Source organism: Phacochoerus africanus, chromosome 4 (genome assembly GCF_016906955.1).
Source record: "Phacochoerus africanus isolate WHEZ1 chromosome 4, ROS_Pafr_v1, whole genome shotgun sequence".
NCBI lineage: Eukaryota > Metazoa > Chordata > Mammalia > Artiodactyla > Suidae > Phacochoerus > Phacochoerus africanus.
This window is the reverse complement of record NC_062547.1, coordinates 24,080,045-24,095,858: the sequence shown is the minus strand read 5'-3', so window position 1 is coordinate 24,095,858 and position 15,814 is coordinate 24,080,045.

Below are 15,814 nucleotides of genomic sequence, written 5' to 3'. Positions count from 1 at the left end.
GGCAAAGTGTAACTGTGGCCTGCATAAGAACTGCATGTAGATTTACTAAGCTTTGGGGTCCTCTTGGTTGAAATGCATTTCCAAAGGAAAAAAAAAATCAATATTAAACTATATTTGATATATTTCTTTGCTAAAAGCCACAACTTCCAGTATTCTACAGGGAAATGATTTATAACTATTACATCCAACAAAATGTTCTTTTTGGCCCTGAAATCTGATAATTTGGTTTTACATGGTGACTCTGCTTCCAGAAATAAAACTTCTGTCCATCACCATTATTATTATCAGGGATAGGCTGAGAAGTACTGTAGAAAGCACAGCACATTTTCACTGTTTTACTCATGTGTGATAATTGCAGAGTTGTGAAAATGTATTAGCTCCAGAGAAAGAAGAATGAAGACCTTAAAGCTGTTTTAGGTAGAAATGTGCAAGAGACCTTGGTTTTCTATCTCGGGAGCACTTTTCTCCATGTACTCGGTATAATATATTTCCTCTTGGCCTTGTGGATGTATTTTTGAATATTTCAGCCTGAAAATATGTTCCCTGCCTTCCAAATGTTTTATCAGCCTGCCTCCCTCCCCACATGAGAACCTGATGTATATCACAAGTAAAGGGGAGGGAATGAGAACATAGTCTTTGTTTTCAATTTTTAATTAATTTTTTTGTTTTTGTCTTTCTGAAAAAGTCATGCTCATGTGGTTGCATGTGGATGTCTTAAGGCAAAGAGAGACTTTCTTCATCAGTTGTAACAAATGAAGCACTGTGGTGGGGGATATTGATAATGGAAGAGGCTATACATGGGTAAAGGGTATTTGAGAAGTCTCTGTACTTTCCTCTAAGTTTTGCTGGGAACCCCAAACTACACTAAAATATGAATCAATTTTTAATCATTTATTAATTTTTTGGTCTTTTTAGGGTTGCACCCATGGCATATAGAGGTTGCCACCCTAAGGGTCAAATCAGAGCTGTAGCCGCTGGCCTACGCCACAGCCACAGCAACGTCAGATACGAACCACATCTATTGACCTACACCACAGTTCACAGCAATGCCAGACCCTTAACCCACTGAGTGAGGCCAGGAATTGAACCTGCGTCCCCATAGATGCTAGTCAGATTTGTTTCTGATGAACCATGATGGGACCTCCCAAATCAATAAAAAGACACTATCTTAGACAGAGGACAAATCAATATAGGTCCCTGTACAAGAATGATTAAGAAACTAGAGGTAGTTACAGAATGAAGGAAAGGGGTAATTCTAAATCATTATTGTCAAGGGCCTTGGTGGCCTACCTGATGGTGAGCTGCAGCTGCCAGAAAAGACATAATAAATTTTATATCAGAAATGGGATTCCAGCCACATTTCTTTCCAACAGGAGAGTCCATTTTTAGCTCACACTGCAATTAAGCATTTATTTCTTTCCAAAAGAAGGAGATCATAGTATCTCCCTCCTTTCTGCTCAGCCATGTAACAGTCATAAGCTGGGCACAAAAAAGCAGGAAATTAACCCCACAGAGCAGGGAGACGTCAGCTAAGAGATAGAAAATGTACTATATAAACAAAGGGAGATAGCATTTACTAAGTAAAGTTATTTATGATTGTTATAGACAGATAAGCATAATCAAAAGATGAATATTAAATGAAAGATAAAGACTATTACAGTCAAGATTCTGAAGTCAGGTGGGAAAAATGAAGATAAAATATGTTACAGAGAAACTCTTGTACTTTCATCTGTATCTTCCACACAGTGTATGGTTTGATTTAAACATGCATTGAGAAGTAGTCTGCCAGCCTTTAATATTGTTTCCTACCAACATTTGACCCGAACAGCCCTTTTTCTTGAGGGGCAATACAGCACAGGGGTTAGCAAACTAGGCAATTTTTGTAAAGTCTGAGTAGAAGAAAGCCACACCCATTATTTTATGTATTATCTACAGCTACTTGCAAGCTATATCGGAGCTGAGCAGTTGCAACAGAGCCATTTAGCTAGCAAAGACTAAAATATTTACTGAACTTTACAGAAAAATTGTCCATGCCCAACACAGTACAAAAAGAAGATGGTCTTAGAGTTAGACAGGCTCCTGAGGAGCATATGTGCCAGGTTAAGCTTCATGTTTAGTGCTAAGTTTTATAAGCCCAACACATTTTCCATGCTAAGCAACTTTCTCTAGGTACTCCTTTTTTCAAATAACTGGGACCTATCCTGATGTTAAATATCCAGAACTCTCCCCAGCCCTGAAACTAGCCCAACCTCTAGTATCTGTGAGGCAAGAGGATACATGGGGACTCATATCTGACACATTTAAATGTCATAAATCAAGTAAAAAATTATTAAATGAATAATGTTTTAGCCTCTTATTTTGATAAGGATACCTTCATAAGGAACTAGAAAGTCAAACTTGAACTCAAAATGTTTAGACTTTTAAGAGTTTCAAGATCAAAACAAAGCAGGATGAGAGGGATTCCTTCTCAGCCTCCACCCTGCAATTCTCCCACACCCTTTTCTTCTCTTTTTCAGTTCTTCCTGCAGTGTGACTGGACTGCATGCATGTGGACATCCTGGGCTCGTGTCCAGGGCAATCCATACCTCTCAATGTGTCTCTCCTCGGCCTCTCCTTCTGAAGGCCTGGGGTATATACATCTATGACATGGGCAGTCTTTAGAAAACTGAACCAGAAAAGAGGCCTTGTACATCTTGGAAATAAGCCTAGATCATTTTAGCAGGCAATTCGCAGGTCCTAGTTACCCAGAGTTTGGTCAAGAATAGGCACATAGGCCCCACATACTCCTCACTCTGCAGACAGATGCATAATTAATGGCGATCCCAAGCAGAGCCCTCTACAAATCTCACTGCTTAGAACCGCCTGGGACAGTGATTCCCAACTGGGGGTGATTTTGCCTTCGAGTGAACACTTGACAATATCTGAAAGCATTTTTTTTTTTAATTACTCAACGAATGTTATCACATTTATAGTTGTACAATGATCATCACAACCCAATTTTATCACATTTCCATCCCAAACCCCCAGCCCATACCCCCATCCCCTCAGCCTGTCTCTTTGGAAAGCATAAGTTTTTCAAAGTCTGTGAGTCAGTATCTCACAGACTCACATTTTTGACTATCATGACTGGTCTGGAAAGTGCCACCAGCATGTAGTGGGTAGAGGCCAGGTTCAGCGCCAAACATTCCATACTGTCCAAAATGTTCAGAGTGCTGAGATGGGGATACTCTCACCTAGGATTTTTATTAGAAATGCAGAAGTTCAGACTGACCCAAGACCTACTGAATCAGAATCTGAATTTCAACCAGGTCTCTAAGCATGCATGCACATTAAGGTGAGAGGTGCTGCTCTAAGACTCGAAGCAGAGGCAGAGGCTCTCCTTGCCCCAGTGAAGGCTGGCGCTGTCTTGGAGAGATGGCTTGTTTGTGCTCAAACCAGATTTTCTGATGTTGGTGCCTGTTAAGATTTTCCCTCATTTCAAACACTAGTTTTTCATCTAGTGGTTTATTCCTTTCAAAAAATAGTCAAAAAAAATCATATGTAGCCATTATTTGCCTTATTTCCTATGGGGCACAGCATACCAAGTTTAATCTATAGGAAGAATATTGAAGGATATTTGAAAGGTGACATCAATAAAGCTCATAATTCCTAATTGGTCATCACAGGCTTTATAACATTGATTATGCCAAACTGAATTCTCCTGGTTGCCTTGAATCACATCCTGAGTTTTATGAAACAGGGAAAATCATTTCATAGACAGAATACATCATAGCTTTTTTGAAAGGATTTCATTATCTGAGCAGGGCACAGGGAGGCTTCCGGTACTTGATGCCCAATGTCTGGCCTCTCCTAACATGACTCATTTACTGATGATACCAACCGCATCTCTCAGACAAGAAAGTGCTGGGGAATGAACGGAATAAAATTTCACTTTTCAATTTAGTCTGAAACCTTAATTTATTGATAGAAAACCATGTCTGTGTTTAGTTTGATTCCTACTTTACCCATGCCGAGATAACCTCAGGACTATTCCAGTTCGAAGGACAAAAGGAAGAGTTGTGTGTGTTTCATGCACAATATATATATATATATATATATATATATATATATATATATATATATATATTTCTGGAGGCAATGGGATAATGAAAGGGGCATATAATATCTTTCAAAGAGGTCTTAACATTTTCTTGTCCCAATCATATTGCAAAAATGGCAGATCTTGCACTTGGCAATTAACCACCACATCCTCATGTGTATCCTGACTCAATGAAATTCACCCAGTCTCTAAGGAGTATAGTCATTTGGTACCTTCTTACTCTTCCTGAATTGTTATTTTATAGTTATCCTAAGTAAAAGTTCTACAACTATTTCTTGAGACTCTACAATATCTGCAAGTACTGTGCTTAAAAAAAAAGACAGAAAACAAACCAAAAACTTCCAAAAGAGCAAACACTTCAAAATTGCTATGACTATGTGGCTGGTGTTTCATTTCTTTCTTTGTTTTTAACCTCTACAAACATGGTCTTCCTCATTTCTATTCTAGGACCATGAAGTTTGACAAGGAAAAAAAGCCACAATACCTAAATGAAAGCTTAAGGGATAATATAAAATTTGTTGAAGCTTTTGTGGCCTTTAAAATTACCCAGTAGGAAGATACTTTTTCTACCTATCCACAGAGGCTGATTCTTCTGGCTCCACGAATAGTTTTTCTCTCAATATAACTTCATCAGATGTTTATAAAGAAATGATTCAAAGACTATGTGTATTCCATTAACCTTTAAAAACAATCCTTATGACTTGCTTGGTTTTCGGCCACTCCCCAACAATGGGGCTGTTTGTCTCAACTTTTGTCTCCAGCATAAATCTTAACCTTCATGAAGAATGATTGACTTAATGACTTACCCATGAGCACTGCGATGACAGACAGACCAGTATCTGAGCTGTCCTGTCAAAGGACTCTGGATGATATGGCAGTCCTACACCTTGCCCCAGACCCAATCACTGAGCATGTTGCTCATTCCCAAGGAGTTTACTTGGCTTAGAATTTTCCATCTCATTTCCAGCAAGAATTCTGGGTTACCAGTGACTGTATGAAACAGGTTGCTGAGAGATATTGACGCTGGCTCTGGAGGCTAAATTCCTCATTAATCAGGACCAAGTCTACCTCCTCACTGCTATACACAAATACATGCAGATATACACATGTATATTCTATGCATATTCTCTATAATACTGTATATATGTTTTAATGTATTCAGACACATGGGACCCTCCTGCTGCCTTCTCATCTCCATACTTCCAGTTTTTAGACAAGAATTTATAAAGTGAAGTAATTTTATTGCTCTAAAAGTGTACATATTTGTAAAGCTGTTAAGGTAAGATGCTCTTTTATTTCTAGCTTTTTTCAATTAAATTATGAATATATTTTGATATACCTTTATTAGACATATAGTTATGGAGGGAATTTGAAAACTGACATGGAGTTGAGAGAAAGACAATTTTATTATTATTATTATTATTATTATTATTATTATTATTATTATGTGTCTTTTTGACTTTTCTAGGGCTGCACCCTCGGCATATGGAGGTTCCCAGGCTAGGAGTCCAATCGGAGCTATAGCTGCTGGCCAGAGCCAGAGCCATAGCAACGTGGGATCCGAGCCACATCTGCGACTTAACACCACAGCTCATGGCAACGCCGGATCCTTAATCCACTGAGCAAGGCCAGAGATTGAACCTGCAGCCTCATGGTTCCTAGTCAGATTCGTTAGCCACTGAGCCACGACGGGAACTCCAGACAAATTTATATAGTGATTTCAATATGATTTAAACGTTTTATAAAATACCTTTCGTCCTCTTTCAAATAGGAGCTAGAAGAAAGAAGTACCTCTGAATTTTGTTCATATTAAGAATCCTTGGTTTCCAAGATGACCAATGTACAGCCAGTGCTGCACATTATTTTTTCATAAGTTGATTGGTGTTGTCTGTGTCATTTTTCTCTATTTACATGTCTAACAGGGAGGGCAGGTGTGTAGTTATCTTAAGGTCCTGCTGAAACCTAAAAATGCCCAAGATAAAATGTTCATGTGACTGTAGAACATTGGGTTTATCAGTTATTGTGAGAATTGCCCTTAACATATTTCAGAATTAAAATGTTTAATGTGGTTACTAGAGAAGATAAAAATATAGAGTTAAAACATAAACCTCAACCTGTCTAAGGACATAAAGTCTTTATGCATATGTGTTTACGTATGTATGTGTATATACATATATCCCATTCTAGGGCAATGTCTCTGTCTTTTCAAACAGAATCAAGGGAAAACCAATTACCAAAGGCAAAACAAAACTGTTATCTGTCAGGAGAAGAGCATGGAGTTTAATTTTACTAAATTCCTTTACCTGTAAAATTCTGAGATGGGGTCTGCATGCACATTAGATTTGTACAGCAGATGATAAGAGAAGCCTTGGGTTGTGGAAGCACATATCTGAGCAAACTGCTTGAGCGGGGCTAGAAACAGTCTCCAATTTGTATTTCAGAGGAGAAGCCTGAGAAATACTCCTACAACAATAAGAAACAATTGAAACAAAAATCCCAGAACATGGGGAAAGTTATATGTAGTTGACAATTATTTTAAAAGTCAGTATTTGGTGGAAACTGGTTTAGGATTCCAACTATATATATTAGATCTGATCAAAAGAGAAAACAAAATACATGAGTTAGAACCTTTTATAGAAAAAAAACTTTACCTCAAAAAAGGGAGAAATTTTAAAATAAAGACTAATTAAAATGTTTTATGAAAATACAGGCTTAAATAAAAAATATTTTAATATTTAAGTGACAAAGAAAAAAATGCTAAAAATTTCCAAAGGACGAAAAGAAAGTTTCCTGAACACACACACGAAAACATTATTTTGGCTTTATTTCATTTTTTTTACATCTGGTAACAAAAGTAAGGAAAGAATTTGAGTGGAACTATCATGCGCCAACCTCCTTATATTCAACAGAGCTATTAATCATGTAGGAAAAGAATAAAAACAACTTTTAATATATGAAGTCTCAAAAAATATTTCACGCGGGTGTGCTTCATGAATATTTCACCCAGGTATGTTAAAAAAGTTCTTAGTATATTGAAAAATACATTAAAAATAGACCTCAAGAAAGCAAAATAAAATGAACAAAAGAAGGTTATAAAGGATGGTGATGAGGTTTTTTTTTTTTTTTTGTCTTTCGTCCTTTTAGGGCCGCACCAGCGGCATATGAAGGTTTCCAGGCGAGGGGTTTAATCGGAGCTGCAGCCACCAGCCTATGCCAGAGCTGTGACCTACACCACAGCTCACGGCAACGCCAGATCCTTAACCCACTGAGAGAGGCCAGGGAGCAAACCCTGCAACCTCATGATTCCTGGTCGGATTCGTTTCCACTGCACCACGACGGGAACTCCTTTTTTTTTTTTTTTTTAAATACATTTAACAATTCAAAATAAAAATCTCTGAAAATATTAACTATATAGTCATTACCAAAAACAACAAAATAGCTGGGGTGTTGCAATCTGAGATAAAATGAAAAGGAGAGGACTCGGTGTGCAGGGGTAAGCAGAGTGCCCAGTACACAGCAACTGCTAAACAAATCCTGCTGATCTCCTTGTTGTTTTTTTCAGTCATTGTTGCTGCTATCTTAAAAAGCAATAAAAACAAGACAGTATGTGTGGCCAACGCTGTCAGTGCCCACACTTATCATTAGCCAGTTTCTAAATGCTCTTATCTGTGTATCTATACTATCCTTTGCCATCCATGCTGCTAAAGCATGCTTTCCCACCCATGTTGCCAATCAGATGTTCCAACTGATTTAAGGTACCAGGAGCAGCCCAACCAATGGTTACCAGGAGTTCGTGTATAAATACCTCAACTGCCTCCCTACTTAGGATAATTTTGAGGTGTTCCTTGTATACTGCCTCCCAGAGTTTTCCCAGTGCACTTAAACTCCAGTTACCCACAGAGTTGACTGACTAATAAAGCACCTTTACTGGCTCCCTTCCCTTCTTGTCTCACATCTCTGTTTCACTACTGATGCTTCTTGTGATCATCTCCCAAATAAACCACTTGTGCTAAAATCCTGGCCTCACGTCTGCTCCTGGGAAAATACAAAGACACCACATACCATTTAACAAACTGTCAAACAATATATTGCCAAACAAATCGGGCAGGAAGTAAAATGGACAGTCTCATACATTTATAGTGTTAGTGTAAATTGATATAAGCCATCTAGAACTCAACTGGGCAATATACACCAATGGCTATAAAATGTTGCTACAACTTGATCCAATTAGTATCACTATGAGAAACTCAACATACAGTAATGATAATATGACACCCAGGAAAAAAATCATGCCCTGTAACAGTCATAAACTATAACTAATATAGTTTGTAGTTTACTATAATATTAAAATAATTGGGAAAATGGTGCCAAATTCAACAAATCATTGGCAAATATCAAAACGGCAGATGAAAATTTGCACTGTTTAAAAATTAAACTGTGAAGTTTATGTTAAAGGAGGAAAGCTGCCTGTGATAAAGCATTAATTGAAAATCATGATATAAAACCTATTGTGAAATTTACTGTGTGACCCCAAAATCCTACTACAGTTCCTAGGAAAAGAAACATGTTCATAGGCTGAGACAACAATTTTATGCCTCCTTTAAACTGGTGTATATATTTATACTTCATTGGGAAAAGGGAAATCAGAAGAATAAAGAAATTCACTTAAAACCATACCCATAAATCCTTTCCTGTTATTATGGTGAAACAGCCATTATTGCAGCTAGAACCAAAGCTCCCTATTATGAACTGAATTCTCTCTGCTTCAGCCTACTTGAGAATTTTCCTGTATTAGCTGCTTCTGCTTTTTTTTTTTTATAATTGATTTCACCTTTTCTACTGAATAATTTCTGTCAACCTACAATCATCTCTATTAACAAACATGTAGCAAAAACCTCTTCTCTCTTATGGTCATGTTCCCTGAAAATGACCAAAAGACCTGCCTATATTCGGTATCCTTTTCCTCACCTCCTTATTCCACTCAACTTAGATTTTGTTCTCCATCGTTTCACTGAAATTGATCTCATCAATGTCACCATTGATGAGCCTTTCAAATTAACAAAGTCAAATATCTGTCCTTGTCATACAGAACTCATAACAGCCCCTGACACCATTAACGACTTCCTTTTAAACCAAAATGATGTTTTTGGTGGAGGAAACGTCACAGTCTTGTTTTACTTCCCACTCTACTAATGAAGCTTCTTCATTTTCCTTCCTGAGCTTCTCCCTTCTTGTCAGCCCTCTAAGTGCTCATGTGTCTCAGAACACTGTTTGAATTTTTTTTTCCCCCAGTGGCTTGACTATATCCTAGAGGACATTCAGACCCAAGATTTAAAATATAGTCTAAAATACTGGAGTTCCCATTATGGCTCAGCGGGTTAAGGACCCGACATAGTGTCCGTGAGGATGTGGGTTTGATCCCTGGCCTCGCTCAGTGGGCTAAGGATCCTGAGTTGCCACAAGCTGCAGTGTAGGTCACATATGTGGCTCAGATCTGGTGTTGCCATGGCTGTGGCCTAGGCCAGTAGTTGCAGCTCTGATTCAATCCTGACTGGGAACTTCCAGATGCGGCCATAAAAAGAAGAAAAAAAAATCAGTATTTAAAAATATTGATTTCCCAAAATTTATTTCTGAGCTCCAGAGTCATAGCTCTTAGAGCTAACCTCCTGTCTTTATTTGAATACCTAAGGCATGTCTCAAATACTACATGGCTGGAATGGAATTTTTCCCTCCTTAAAATTAGTCTCCAAAAGTCTACCACAGCTCTAAATGGTATCATCATTCATCCAATCACAGAAGCCAATGACCCAGGAGTTATTTTAGATTTCTCTTTTTCTTAGTCCTCATTTCCAAATGGAGTGTCTACCTCCAAAACTTATTTTGAATTTAATCATCTCTCAGAACATTCACCACTGTTATTCTAGTCCCAATTCCTGCCTGGAAAAATATAATAGACTTTTAATTGGCCTCTTGCTACAGTCATTTACCCTTCATAGTCTATACAAAACAGAGATAGCAATATTTTTAAGGATATGAGTCATATTACAACACACAATTTCACTTGGAATTTTTTAAAACTCTTTTTAATGACTGCAATTCATACATGATCTAGCCACAATTTATCTTTCTGACTTTATCTGCCGTCACTGTTTTTTTTTATTTTTGGTTTTTTTTTTTTTTGCTGTTGTTATTCTGTATGGTTCACCTTCACTAGCTTATTTTTATGTTATTAAGACAGGTTAATCTCTGTCTTAGAGGTATTATATTTACTATTCTCACTACCTGAAATCTTCTCTTTAGATTTTTTTTTTTGTCTTTTGTCACTTTTAGGGCCGCACCCATGGCATATGGAGGTTCCCAGGCTAGAGGTCGAGTCAGAGCTATAGCTGCTGGCCTACGCCAGAGCCACAGCAATGCCAGATCCAAGTTGCATCTGCGAACTACCTACTGAGGAAGGCCAGGGATCAAACCTGAAACCTAATGTTTCCTTGTCCGATTCGTTTTTCGTTTCCGCTGCGCCATGATGGGAACTCCTAGTTTTTTTTTTTTTTTTTGGCTGGTTCCTTCCTAACATTCAGGTCTCTGCTTAAATATTATCTTCCCAGAGAGAATTTTCTTAACCATTCTCTTTAAATTCACATACCCACAAACATCCTATTACGTAATTTTTGTTCTCATGTTGGGCAAATGAATTTCAAAACAAAATATCGTCTCAACACAGAAAACCTTTCTATAAAGGTAGAAAAGAAAGAACACAGTTTTATTATTAAATAAGCATTAAACCAGAATCCTGATGCACATCACAGGCAATCTCCTAAAATATTCCAAAGACAGAAAAAAAGCTCATCCTTTTATATAACCAAGTAGATACAACCCATTACATACGTGTTCTCAAGATAAACAATATCTAGTTCTGGAGTAAAAGGACTTGACAACACCATTTGTCATGCACAGTTCATTTTAAATTCACTTGGTATTTGGGATAACCACCATCTCTGTCAGCTAATTGGCTTTATCCAAAGGAAAAATAAACGTCTCCTCTCTTTATGATGAGATAGTTTGCAATCGGAAGGATGGTGCCCACTGAAACTAGGATTCTACCCTTCCACAGAAACCAGGCAGCAGGGGCACGGCCTACTGTTGAAGATTACATTTCAAAGATATGCATCCTGGGTCCTTCAGAAAGATGTCCCCGGGTTTTAAAACTGCCAAGATTATTTATCTTAAAAAGATTTGATAGGTTTCAAAGGGATAGAAAAGAACTTAATGAATTACCAAAAGCAAATTACCATTTTTTTAAAGTAAAAACAGGGAGTCGGGGGGATAGCTCCTTCCTTATTTTCAACAGGGAGAATTTAAGACTCTCATTTTTAATTTGTATTAACTCTTGCACTCATTATCATTATTTTCTTCACTACACTAATCAGCAAATGAAAGTATATTATTTATTTATCTATTTGTTTGTTTTGGCTACTTCTGCAGAATACGGAAGTTCTGGGGTCAGGGATGGAAGTTGCATCACAGCAGTGATTCAAGCCACAGCACTGACAATGCGGGATTCTTAACCTGTTGTGCCACCAGGGAACTTTGAAAATATATTATTTACAGACTTGTATTTTTTGAGTATTATCTTTTCTTTCCATTAGAATTCATCTTTCATGAAAACACAATATTTTTTCCAAGTTTGTAATTTTATTCTGCCTATAATAGTTCCTGAGCCATAATAGGTATACATACACACACACACACACACACACACACACACACAAAGTCTGTAGAATTTGGGATGGAATAGTGTTACCATTTCATGATATTTAATAGTATTTAATGGTGGCATTATATAGTATTAATTCAGCAAGAAGACTACTAAATGAACAAATAAATAGGCTGGAAGAAATATGGCAAAATATTTTTAAATTTTTTTTGAAGTTACTATGATACTATTTTTGAAGTTTATTTATAGATTCCAGTGTTTTATTTTTAATATACTTTATTTTTTAGAGCAATTTTAGGTTCACAACAATACTGAGTGAAAAGCACAGAGAAGTTGCACATATTCTCTTCTCCACAACTCCCATCCCCAGCCTCTCCTTCTCAGTATCCTGAACTAGAGTGGTGCATGTCTTACAAAGGATGAACATATACTGACAAATCACATCACTTAAATGTCATAGTTTACATTAGAGTTTACTTTTAGTCTCTGTTGTGCCTGCTATGGATTTTTATAAATACATAATGACATGTATCCATTACGCCCAGAATTTTCACTGCCCTAAAACAATCCTCTGTGATCCATCTATTCATATCTCCCTAGACCTTAATCTGTGAACCACTGATCTTTTTACTGTACTCATAGTTCTGTCTTTTCCGGGATATCATATAGTTGAGATCATACAGTATGTATTTCAGTTGGCTTCTTCCACTTGGTAAAATCTATTTACATTTCCTCATGCCTTTTTGTAGCTTAAGGGCTCCATTCTTTTGCAGTGTTAAATAGTACTCCACTGCCTGGATGTACCTCTGTTTACTTATCCATTTACCTACTGTAAGAAGTCTTGGTTGTTTCTAACCTTTGGTAACTAGGAATAAAGCTGCTATAAACAGATTTATTCACGTGCAGATTTTTGTGTGGACATTATGTTCCACCTCGTTTGGGTAAATACCAAAGAGTGTGATTGCTGAATCATAAGAGTATATTTAGTTCTATAAGAAACCAACAACTGTCTTCCAAAGTGGCTGTATCATTCTGCAGTCCCAACATCGGTGAGTTCCTGTTGTTCCACAGTCATGTCTGTATTTGGTGCTATCAGTGTTTTAGATTTAGGCCATTCTAATAGGGGTGGAGTGGAGAGTCCAAGATTTTTTTTAAAATGTATCTTGACCTTATAACAGAAAAAATATTAACTCAGCAATTCAATTACAGCCTTGAAAAAGGTTAGGAAGGGAACTGATTCCAAATCCTCTATGACGGATATGCTATGTTAACTTTTCCTAACAATTTTGTTGATATTTCTTATTTGTATTTCCTGTCATCTATTTTGAGATGATTTCGAGCTTGGGTGACATCTGGCTGGGTGTGCAATTATCTGGTAAGGGTTTTTTTGTTCACATCTTTCTCTCCAGAGTCATAAAATATGGTGTGCCATCCTGAGACCCAACTCCATACATCACATCAAAACTACTTATCTCGGAGTTCCCATCATGGCTCAGTGGAAACGGATTTGACTAGTATCCATGGGACGCAGGTTCGAGCTCTGGCCTTGCTCAGTGAGTTAAGGATCCGGCGTTGCTGTGAGCTGTGGTGTAGGCTGCAGATGGAGCTCAGATCTAATGTTGCTGTGGCTGTGGTACAGGCCACCAGCTATAGCTCCGATTTGACCCCTAGCCTGGGAACCTACATATGCTGCGGGTACGGCCCTTAAAAGACAAAAAAAGACAAAAAAACAAAAAACAAAAAACAAAACCAAACTACTAATCTCTGCATCTGGCTGACCTAATACTATTTAAATGATGCTTTCAGAAGTTTAACCTTGTATTATTGTTTTAGAAAAATCTGATTTTATCTCTTTTAAGAGCCTCACAAATTGTTTTTTATTTTTGAAAGGAAATGGCAGGAACCATGAAATGATATCACTGGGTGTTTAATTAAATAAACATGTAAAACATTTCTAAAATCAGAAACATAATTTCAAATTCATGGCATTTATTTCCATTTAAAGTCCAGAAACTTCATTTTATCTTACCCCATGAACATCATTAGCAAATATTATATTCATCAAGTCTTAACGGTAAACTCTCATACTTTAAGCATGCAAAACTTCTACAATTTACTCAAAGCAGACATTTTTTTCTCTTCCATCTGTTAATGCAGCATACTCATTTAGAGATTACTTTTTTTTTTTTTGCCTTTTTGCCTTTTCTAGGGCTGCTCCCATGGCATATGGAGGTTCCCAGGCTAGGGGTCAAATCAGAGCTGTAGCTTCTGGCCTACACCAGAGCCACAGCAACACGGGATCCAAGCCACATCTGGGACCTACACCACAGCTCATGGCAACGCCAGATCCTTAACCCAATGAGCAAGGCTAGGGATTGAACACGCAAGCTCATGGTTCCTAGTCGGATTTGTTAACCACTGTGCCACGACAGGAACTCCTCATTTAGAGATTACTCTTAATACCATATAGTTTTTATGACCCTAGTAGGGACTTAAAATCCTCTTTAATATATGTAAGCTACACAATTTGGGATCTTCAAATCAAAATATGCTTTTTGGTCACAGAAAATTTCAAACGGTCAAAAATTTCTGGACATGACAGAGATGTCACGAAAGTATATACACTTGGGAGAAATTAAAAACATTATCAGACAGTCCTTGTTTAGGAACTTGCTAACGAGGTTTTTATTGTAAGGGAAACATTTGGAGAGATGATCTTTAAAGTCCTTTCAGAGGTTAAATACAAAGATGGCTGAATTCAACCATCCTGTAAGACAAGGATTTGAGAATTATGACACAGAATAAGGGGATTCTTTACCTGAGTTAAATTAGAGTCTATGTTCAACAAGAATGAACATTCTTGTGTCTGTGAGAACCAAAAATTCAACTGCAGTGTGATGAATTGTGTCCTTCCAAAAATATACGTCCAAGGCCTAGCCCCTGGTCTCTGAGAATGAGACTTTATTTAAAAGTAAGGTCTCTGAAGATTTATGTGAAGAATCTCCGGATGAGGCTGTTTTTTATAGAGGGAACAGAGAGAGACTTAAGATATGGAAGTACACAGAAGAAAGCTGCTAGGAGAAGACTGAGTTAGAGACAAGAGTGATGAGTTCATATGCCAATGAAGGGCAAGAATTGCCGATAACCACCAGAAACTGGATGATAGGCAAAGAATGGTTTCTCCCTCAGGGCTCCAGAAGGAACCAGCCTTGTGGATACATTGGTTTCAGACTTCGGGCTAACAGAACTGTGAGTGAATACATTTCTGCATTTTAATTCATCCAGTTGGTTGTAGTTTGTCATTAAAGCCCTAGGAAACTAATAGACCCACTTAAATTGACTTTTAAAATATGGAAATTTATTAGCTTCTACAAATAGTAGGTCAGAGAAAGGACTCTCTTTGGAGTTGAGTTGCTCTAGTGCTATTGTTCTGCAGTTCTTTTGGTTTGCCTTCTTCCATTAGCACTTCATTTTTACTCCCTTTTTTTTTTTTCCGGCCATGCCTGCAGCACACAGAAGTTCCCAGGCCAGAGATCAAACCAGAGCCACAGCAATGACAATGCTGGATCCTTAACCTACTGTACCACAAAGGAATTCCTACCCCAATTGTAAAATGGTTACAGCAGTTAACCAAAGTCCATATATAATCGATAATTTTCACTGAAAGTGAGGAAGAGATAAGAAATTTACTTCAGATTGCTCTCTTAGGATTCACAGACAGCCGTTTTAAACTTAGAGTACTTTCCTCAAAGTTAATTTGCCCAAGTTAGGTCAATTTTTTAATCAATAAAAATGAGGTTATCTCTAGACCACTCAGGCCCTATCATTGAGATGGAGCTGAGTTCAGATTCTCTTGCATCACAAGGGATGCGTAAGAAAGGTTAGATTCCTAAACAAAACTGGATTTCCGTTAGGGAGAAAGAAGGGTTCATTAGATGCTAGTTAAACAGATAACCGTAATTACAAAACAATATGGGCAATATAATGCTCTTATATGGACA